Source organism: Orycteropus afer, unplaced genomic scaffold (genome assembly GCF_000298275.1).
Source record: "Orycteropus afer afer isolate SDZICR_OR568_19922 unplaced genomic scaffold, OryAfe1.0 scaffold00126, whole genome shotgun sequence".
In the NCBI taxonomy this organism is placed as follows: domain Eukaryota; kingdom Metazoa; phylum Chordata; class Mammalia; order Tubulidentata; family Orycteropodidae; genus Orycteropus; species Orycteropus afer.
Genome location: NW_006921713.1, coordinates 5379027 through 5387194, shown reverse-complemented (window position 1 = coordinate 5387194; position 8168 = coordinate 5379027). Strand labels below are relative to the sequence as shown.

Here is an 8168-nt window from a genome sequence, read left to right as displayed (position 1 = left end):
CAAGAAGAATTCTAGAGCTCGTGGCATTAAGAGCCAGTTAGTCATCACCCATTTGCATTGCCAAAGTTGAAAGTGGAATGATTTCCACTGGGTACTAAACTGTTCTAGGGCACAGAGGAATTAATGATTCCAGTTGAAGACACCCACCAGCCTCTTATGACCTCATCTTTTTACCTTTCCCTTCTTATTCCTTCTGTTTCTACTTCCCTGCCTATATTTGTATTATTTACATGTTAGACATAGAGTCCTTTCTGCTTTCTTGTTTTCCTTTTTCTCATATATAAAGAATTGGAATGTATACTTTAAAATATCAGAAAATAACTACATAGTTTTGAGCCCTGCATAGGGCATAATATTTTCCAGAATCATGAATGCAGCTTGTTTAAATCTTACAGCAAGAAATTTAATTGCATGTCAATTATTTTATAGTATAACTACATATTTTAAAGTTACTGCCTGTGAAGAGGTTCTTGAGGTCCTCTGTCTTCCTATGTCTATACAAGTATCAGAGAGGCACTAGAAAAGCCATGAAGAACACAGAAAATGTTCTCTCTCTCTTTTTACCCCAGCTTAGAGATCAAATGTGTTCCTCCATTCCTGTTCACAGTTCTCCCCTCTAAATCTCTCTCATCAGTTTCACAAATTCTGCCAGCTATTTACCATTTGAGAAGAAAGCATGAATCAGAAACATAGATGAATGTGGTAGGTCTTATTTCTCTGAGGTCTTGAGCATCCTTCACTTAATGTACTGAATTTGGATTTCTGTTCCATTTTTCTTTCTTGATTTTCAGACTTTAGTGCCTGTCTATTCTCCAATAGACCTATAAATTTCCCTTATCCTCACTCATTTTTTTGTTTTGTATCAAACCTAAGCACCTGCTAAGTTTTTCTTCTCATTTAGTAGTAATTGACAGCCACAGTGCACTACCATGAGAATGATAAACTATATCACAGAGAACTTTGCCTCTAGACACTTTATTTCAAATATTGTTTTCACTTAAATTTTCAAACTGTTACTGTATGCTTTTTTGTTTTGTTTTGTTTTCCTCCCATTGCATGCCCACATTGGGTATAAGAGAACACCTGCATCATTTTTATTTGTGGGGGTCTGTCTGTCATTCTCCTGGATTCAGAGCTATAGGAAGCTGTCAGTTTACCAGGGACAGAAAGAGCTTGAGAACAAATTCTGTTCAATCCAATTTGATATCGATCCCAGAAAGGTTAATTCTTCCCTCTGGTGATGTTTTTAAGACTAGAAGAAAATCAACCAAACTTTTTTAAGAACTCTCAATGGTTTATTTGGTGCATAAATAAACAAATAAGTGGGATGATCAATGAAAGAGAAATTTCTTCATATAAAAACAGGTTAGTTCTGATGTGGGAAGGTTGGGGAGAACCAGCAAATTTAGTTCATTAAAGGATTATGGAACTGAGCAATATGAAAATCTACTCATATCACTTGCCTGTTTTCCAGATAAAAAAATGACACCTTATTTCTGTTTATTTCTCAAGGCAACACTTAAAATATTCTCTTATTTGAATGTACCCCAGCTTTACCCCAAGTGTAGGAGAATTCTTCCCTTCATGCTATCATGGCAACTTGAAGGTCTATTATTGGTTTAATTACACTGGTAATATTTTCCCACATATTTGTATTCCTGAAAAGACTATAATATTAATTCCTTGAAGAAAAAGACCATCTCAGAGTATGTCTTTATTATATTATAAATAATATGGTGTGATCAAACTTATAATAAAAGTATATATGTTTTATAATTCACGGTATCATGATGGAATTAAGGGAAGTGTCGAATCTATTTGAAGTGAAGTTGCGAAGTTTCAGAGAAGAGATAATTTTAAGATGGGTCATTAAATGATAAGTGTTAGTTTTCCAACTGGATACCATTTAGTAAAATATTAGGCTACAGAGGGGTGTAGTTTGAGATGGGGTAAATAGGTTGGTGAACGACATAGGGACTTATTTGTCATACAAAATATTTTGGAGCTCTGGTGGCGTAATGCCTAAGACATCTGACTGCTAACCAGGAGGGTCAAACCCACCAACCACTCCTCGGAAGGAAGATTGGGCAATCTACTTCTGGAGTAATACCACCTTGGAAACCCCAGGAGGGGTCGCTATGACTCAGATCTGACTCGACAGTAGTGAGTTTGGTTTGGAATGTAGAATATATATATGCATTTTAGAAAGTTTACTTTAACTGCAGCATGTAAAATACAGAATAATAATAAAAAAAAGAGGCAAGACTATAAGCAGAGGGACAACTACAAGAGTCTGTTGTTGTTGTTATGTGCCGTGGAGTCAAACCTGACTCATAGTGACCCCTCCTTGGGTTTCTGAGGCAGTATCACTAAGCAAGAAAAAAAGGATGTTTTCACTCCACAGTAACCACAATTCATCAGAACTTTATCATATACTCTCACTTAATTCCTATTAATGACCTCTGTGAAGTAGATATCATCTTTTCCATTTCACAGATTAAGAAACTGAGGCTTAAAAATATGTATCCCCCCAAAAAAGATATGCCCCACAGAGAAAATGGGATTCAAACCCATGAGTTAATAACCTTAACACCTGCCCTCTAATCCACCTTTCCATGGCAGAAGCGGGAGACCAAAATAAGAGGCCAGAATGGAGAGATTAGAATCAACTGGGCTAAATTGCTGATTAGATGTGTTGACAAGGAAAAGAAGAGAGTTATGGCTGACTCTGTGTTCTCTGACTTGTATTATTAGATAAAAGGTGGTGCCTGAAAATGATTTAGAGAAAATAGAAGAAATTTTCAGGGCCAGGGACATGTAGGATGAAGGTTAAATTTGGGATGAATTTAAAGTGTGTGTGGGACATCTCTCTAGGTGGAACAGTTAGTGCTGCAGCTGCTCCTAACCAAAAGGTTAGAAATTTGAGCCCTCCAGAGGGGCCCTGTAGGAACTCTGGTGGTGTAGAGCCTAAGGCACTTGACTGCTAACCAGAAGGCTGGAGATTCAAACTCACCAGCCACTCCTCGGAAAGGAAGTTCGCAATCTACTTCCATAATGATACTGCCTCGGAAACCCAAGGAGGGGTCACTGAGTCAGATCCGACTCCATGGCAGTGAGTTTCATTTGGTAGAGGGACCTCGAAAGAATGGCACAGAGATCTACTTCCAACAAATGAACCTTATTGTTTAAAAGTCCTATGGGGCACAGTTCTACTCTGACACACATTGTATCTTCATGAGGCAGAACTGACTTGATAGCAACTGGTTTGATTTTGTATTATGAGACATCCAGGTAAAGAGAAGCCAGTTAGATATGAGTCAGGGGTTTAAAGTGAGATATACACTGAAGATAAAAATGAAGAAATCACCTACATATAAGTGTGTTTTGTAGACTGGAACAATTTGTATAAAGAATCCTCCTGTTTTTAAAGGATAATGTGAGGGTCTCTCCTTAACTGTGCCCTGAAAAAAAAAAACTCTCGTCTGAGCCTACGTGAAAAGATGGCCCAGCTTAATACCAATGTGGTGAATACTGGACTTGGGCTGCTGGCCCAAAGGCAAAGTACAAACAGGCCAGGTTTCCACCTATGCCTTGTCTGATAAAGTCTAAGCTCTGTTCCCACAGAAGACCCACCATGCCTGTCACTCTGCTGCATTGGCAGCCAGTGATATCGCAAGCACTTTGCTTTAGATGACTTTTTAACCCTTTAATTTGCATATTGACTTTCCAATTTACCCCTCAATTAACTGGTCCTTACCCAGTCAAACATATGGACAGACAGTCCAGCCTAGAAAGAAGTGAAGGCTGGTGTTGCTACAAATTTTTTAAACTGGCTTGAATTTGTAATTGAAAATGAGAGACATTAGGGCAATACTCCTTTCCCCTCCCTTGAAATCTTTAGATTAAATAATTGCCATCAAATATTCTGACAGAGGATTTCTTGAAATGTCCTGCTACCTTACTAGAGGGAGAAGTAGCTACTAACTGCAAATGACTACCTCTGTTGTAGCAGATGCATAAGAAGAGATTTTCACCATGGCAGAGCTATTTATACACAGCCAACTTCTGTCCTCAGTTCACATACACACACAACTCCATTGATATCAATGGAAGCTGCATACATGTGGCTGAGAACAGAACTTGGCCGACTGAACAGTGAGGCTGGCATTCTTTTGCTCACTATGATGCCTTCAGAACTATATCCCTTAGCACAAGAGCTTTTAGAAGAGTTCTTGATTTCTAGTTATTTTCCTTTCTCCTCATTATCTTGACCTTGAAATGCCAAATGAGAACTTGAGAAGCTATTGGCAGCAATGGATTCCTTGCATAGAATCAACATGAAGTGACACCTCCAAGCTACAGGCTAGCAGTTGGGCTTCAGAATTGCCTTGGGAACGAAAGCAAAAGATGTTTTGAAACAACTTTTTAATCTCGTGAAATTGTCAAGTCCAATATTTTCTTTTACAAATGAAGAAAACAAATTAAGTTTTTATAAATTCATCTTTAACTCAGCGGCAAAAAATTTGTCTTTTTGGTCTACATTTTTCAAGTCACAAGTCTAGGTGTCATGAAACGATATAGGTAAAACAAGAGCTAGCACTTAAATTGAGCATTTACTCTGTATTAAAATCTCAGATAGTTGAATCCTCATAACAGCCTGATACAATAGTTAATACTTTTGTTGTTGTTGTTATGTGCCGTCGAGTCAGACCTGACTCATGGCGACCCCTCCTTGGGTTTCTGAGGCAGTATCACTATGGAAGTAGGATTGCCCAACCTTCCTTCCGATGAGTGGCTGGTGGGTTTGAACCGCCAGCCTTCTGGTTAGCAGTCAAGTGCAGGGTGACACTGAAGTTTAGTGAAATTACATTTACACAAGGGAAGAGAATGGCAGAGCTTGAACCAGGGCTTCTGCCATCATAATCTTTGCTTTGAGTCATTATATCACACTGCCCCTCATTTTAGAATGTTTTTATATGTAACAAATACATTGTTGTTGTTGTTGTTGTTACATGCCATCAAGTTGGACTCGACTCATAGCAACCCCTCCTTGGGTTTCCGAGGCAATATCACTAAGGAAGTAGATTGCCCAATCTTTCTTCTGAGGAGTGGTTGGTGGGTTTGAACCGCCAGCTTTCTGGTCAGCAGTCAAGTGTTTTAGGCACTATGCTACCACAGCTCCCAAGAAATACATAGGTGTGATACATAAATGAAAAGCAACATATGTATAGTTCATATGGTAACATTTTATGTAATCAGGATATATCTTGTTTTTGAAACCCATTTTACCTTCCACGGTTTTCTTCATCTCGTATCACCTGTTGCTACACATCTGTGTATTTACCCTCTTCTCTTCTGTCCCTTCCCTCATGCTGATTGTCTCTCTTTCCTTTTTTTTTTTTTTTTAATCTCATTATTAAAATGGATGAATCTAATTCTTCCCTATTTATTCTATTTTTTTTAACTAAAAAAAGAAAATACTTTTAATCAAGACAAGAAGGCTATACACTACTGGATCTGTTCCTACATACGGTAAAGGTCCAGCTACACCAGAAATTCTCTCATTTACCCACCCCTTTGTTGTTGTGTGCCTTTAAGTCTAGTCTGACTGATAGCTACTCCTCCTTGGGTTTCCAGGTGGTGTCACTACGAAGTACATTGCCCAACCTTCCTTCTGAGGAGGGGCTGGTGGGTTTGAACCGCCAACCTTCTGGTAAGCAGCCAAGTGCCATAGGCACTGTGCTACCAGAGCTCCTACCCCTTTAGCTCACGATTATTGTGGGGACGAGGAAACAAATCCAGTGATTTTCCTCTCATTTGAAACTAGCCCATGTGCTATAAAGCACTGAGGTCAGTTTTAGTGCTACTTTTCCTCCTTTTATATCCACCTAGACCAGTGCTTAGGAGCTCTGGTAGCATAGTGGCTAAAGCACTTGACTGCTAACCAGAAGGAAGGAAGGTTGGGCAATCCTACTTCGTAGTGATACTGCCTCGGAAACCCAAGGAGGGGTCCCTATGAGTAGGGGTCGACTCGAGGGCACATAGCAACAACAACAACAACAGACCAGTGCTTAGATCCAATGGGAAAGGGAACTGGGAGGTTTCCCTGTTTATACTCACATAACAAGAAGTTTCTTATCTTTCCAATTTCTTCCATCTTCTAAGAACGTAAACACTTTTTCTTCCTCTTCCCTCTCTTGATTTCTTTGTACTCACCTCCATTAAACTAACTTTACATAAGAAACACTCTTGATTTGCATCATTTCTCTGCAACAAAACTACCTACAGTTTTTACGATAGTGTGCCTTACTTTGGAACCACAGGGAATCTTAAGAGAGATAAACTACATGCTTATAAATGAAATAAATAATAATAAAATCTATTATATAATACAAAAAAACACAAAATTATATAATCAGTACCAACTGAGTAAAATAACAAATAAACATTGTACAGTTCAGCAAAGTTTCTTTCTACCAAAACAATCTGTTTCATATATAAAACCAAACCCCCTGCCATTGATTTGATTCTGACTCAAAGCAACCCCCACTAGATTTCCAAGGTGGTAAATCACTTCTTGACCTTTTGGCTAAGATCAAGTGTAGTATCTGTTCTTACAGGAGCTCTGATAGCGTGGTGCCTAAGGCATTTCACTACTAACCAGAAGCCTGGTGGTTCAAACCCACCAGACACTCCTCAGAAGGAAGATTGGGCAATCTATATATCACCTAGGAAACCCGAAGAGGGGTTACCATGTGCTGCTGTCAAAATCCACTCAATGACAGTGAGTTTGTTTTTTTTTGGGGGGGGTGGTGGTGGTGGTAAATCTTTAGGTAAGTAGATTGCCTCATTTTCCTTCTGCAGAGCAGCTGGTGGGTTTGACCCATCAACCTTCTGGTTAGTAGTCAGATACCTTAAGCACTGCACCACCAGAGCTCCTCTGTATCTATATCTATGTCTATATCTGTATCTAGATTTAGATACAGATGCAGTGCTAAGTATGTTTCACTTAGCAACCACTTGGGTGATGTATGACTGCATATACACCCATGGTCTCATAAGGCTTTTTTTTTTTTTTTTTAAAGAGAAAGCAGTTCTCCTTTTTGTTTATTATTTCCCCCTAATGGTTTTAAAGATCCCAAAACCTGGACTCTTGAAGCACTGGACCACGCGTGGTACACAGGCATGCGAGGCAGAGGACATGGCTCTGGGTGCAGGCTCTTGGACTTTGTGTGGCAGGCAGGTAGGACGAACAGCAGGTAGGGCTGGGCACAGTCTGCTCCCTCCCTGCTCACTTCCTATTGCTCCCTTCCTGCTCCGCAGCTCCATTCTCAGCCACCACTGCTGCTACTACTCATTCCTCCAGCTTCAGCCAGCTACTACCCCTGCAGCAGCAACACCAGTGCCAGCAGTGGTGATAAGGATGGCTGGAAGAGGGCTCCCAAAAGTCTTAGTGTTCACACAATATCCAAATTACATAATGTCCTATTTCAAAGAATGTATTGTGGATTTTAATGGATGCATACCTCTATGCATGTGTGTACATTTGTGTGTTTTGTTGTTTACTGCCTGTTATATAGGTAACTAACTATAACTATATTGGCAACTAAATGAAGCATATGAATATGGAACTGGAGTCATCCTACAAGTCTCACCTCTTTTTTTACAATTGCAAGACATAGTTTTCTTCAATAACATAATCAGAAAACCTAAATTTGAAAACGTTTGTTGGGGCCAATCTGAAATCTTCACTCAGTTTTGCAGTTGAGGGAATGGGGTTTGACCATTGCAATTCTCCAGAAGAAGTTTCGTTCATAGAAGGACACAGATTCACATTCAGCAGACATGGGAGAGGAATAGCATTTCTATATTTAACAACTCCATAACAGTTACTATTGGTGTTTTGTGAAGGGAGATATGTCAAAGCTGGTGTTTATATCAATCATACAGAAATGAAAAAAATAATCATTCCTAGCACCATTGCGTCAGAAAACATTTGAAATCTGTTAGGAAAATGTGCCATATAGTCTTTCTTAAGGATTGTCCATTCTCTAGTCAAGTGATTCTGGTGGGGCTCTCACCAAGAGCCCTGTTTCAATTGTAAAGGTACATGTCAGGCTGTGGAGTCAGGTATGTCATCCCTTTGACCACAATAACTGGTCCACAGG

At 39.4% G+C, this 8168-nt stretch overlaps 1 pseudogene; it reads left to right on the top strand.

Moving 5' to 3' along the window:
- The first annotated feature begins 6569 nt into the window (after positions 1–6569).
- Positions 6570–6687, top strand: LOC122150353 (annotated as a pseudogene).
- Positions 6688–8168: the final 1481 nt, after the last annotated feature.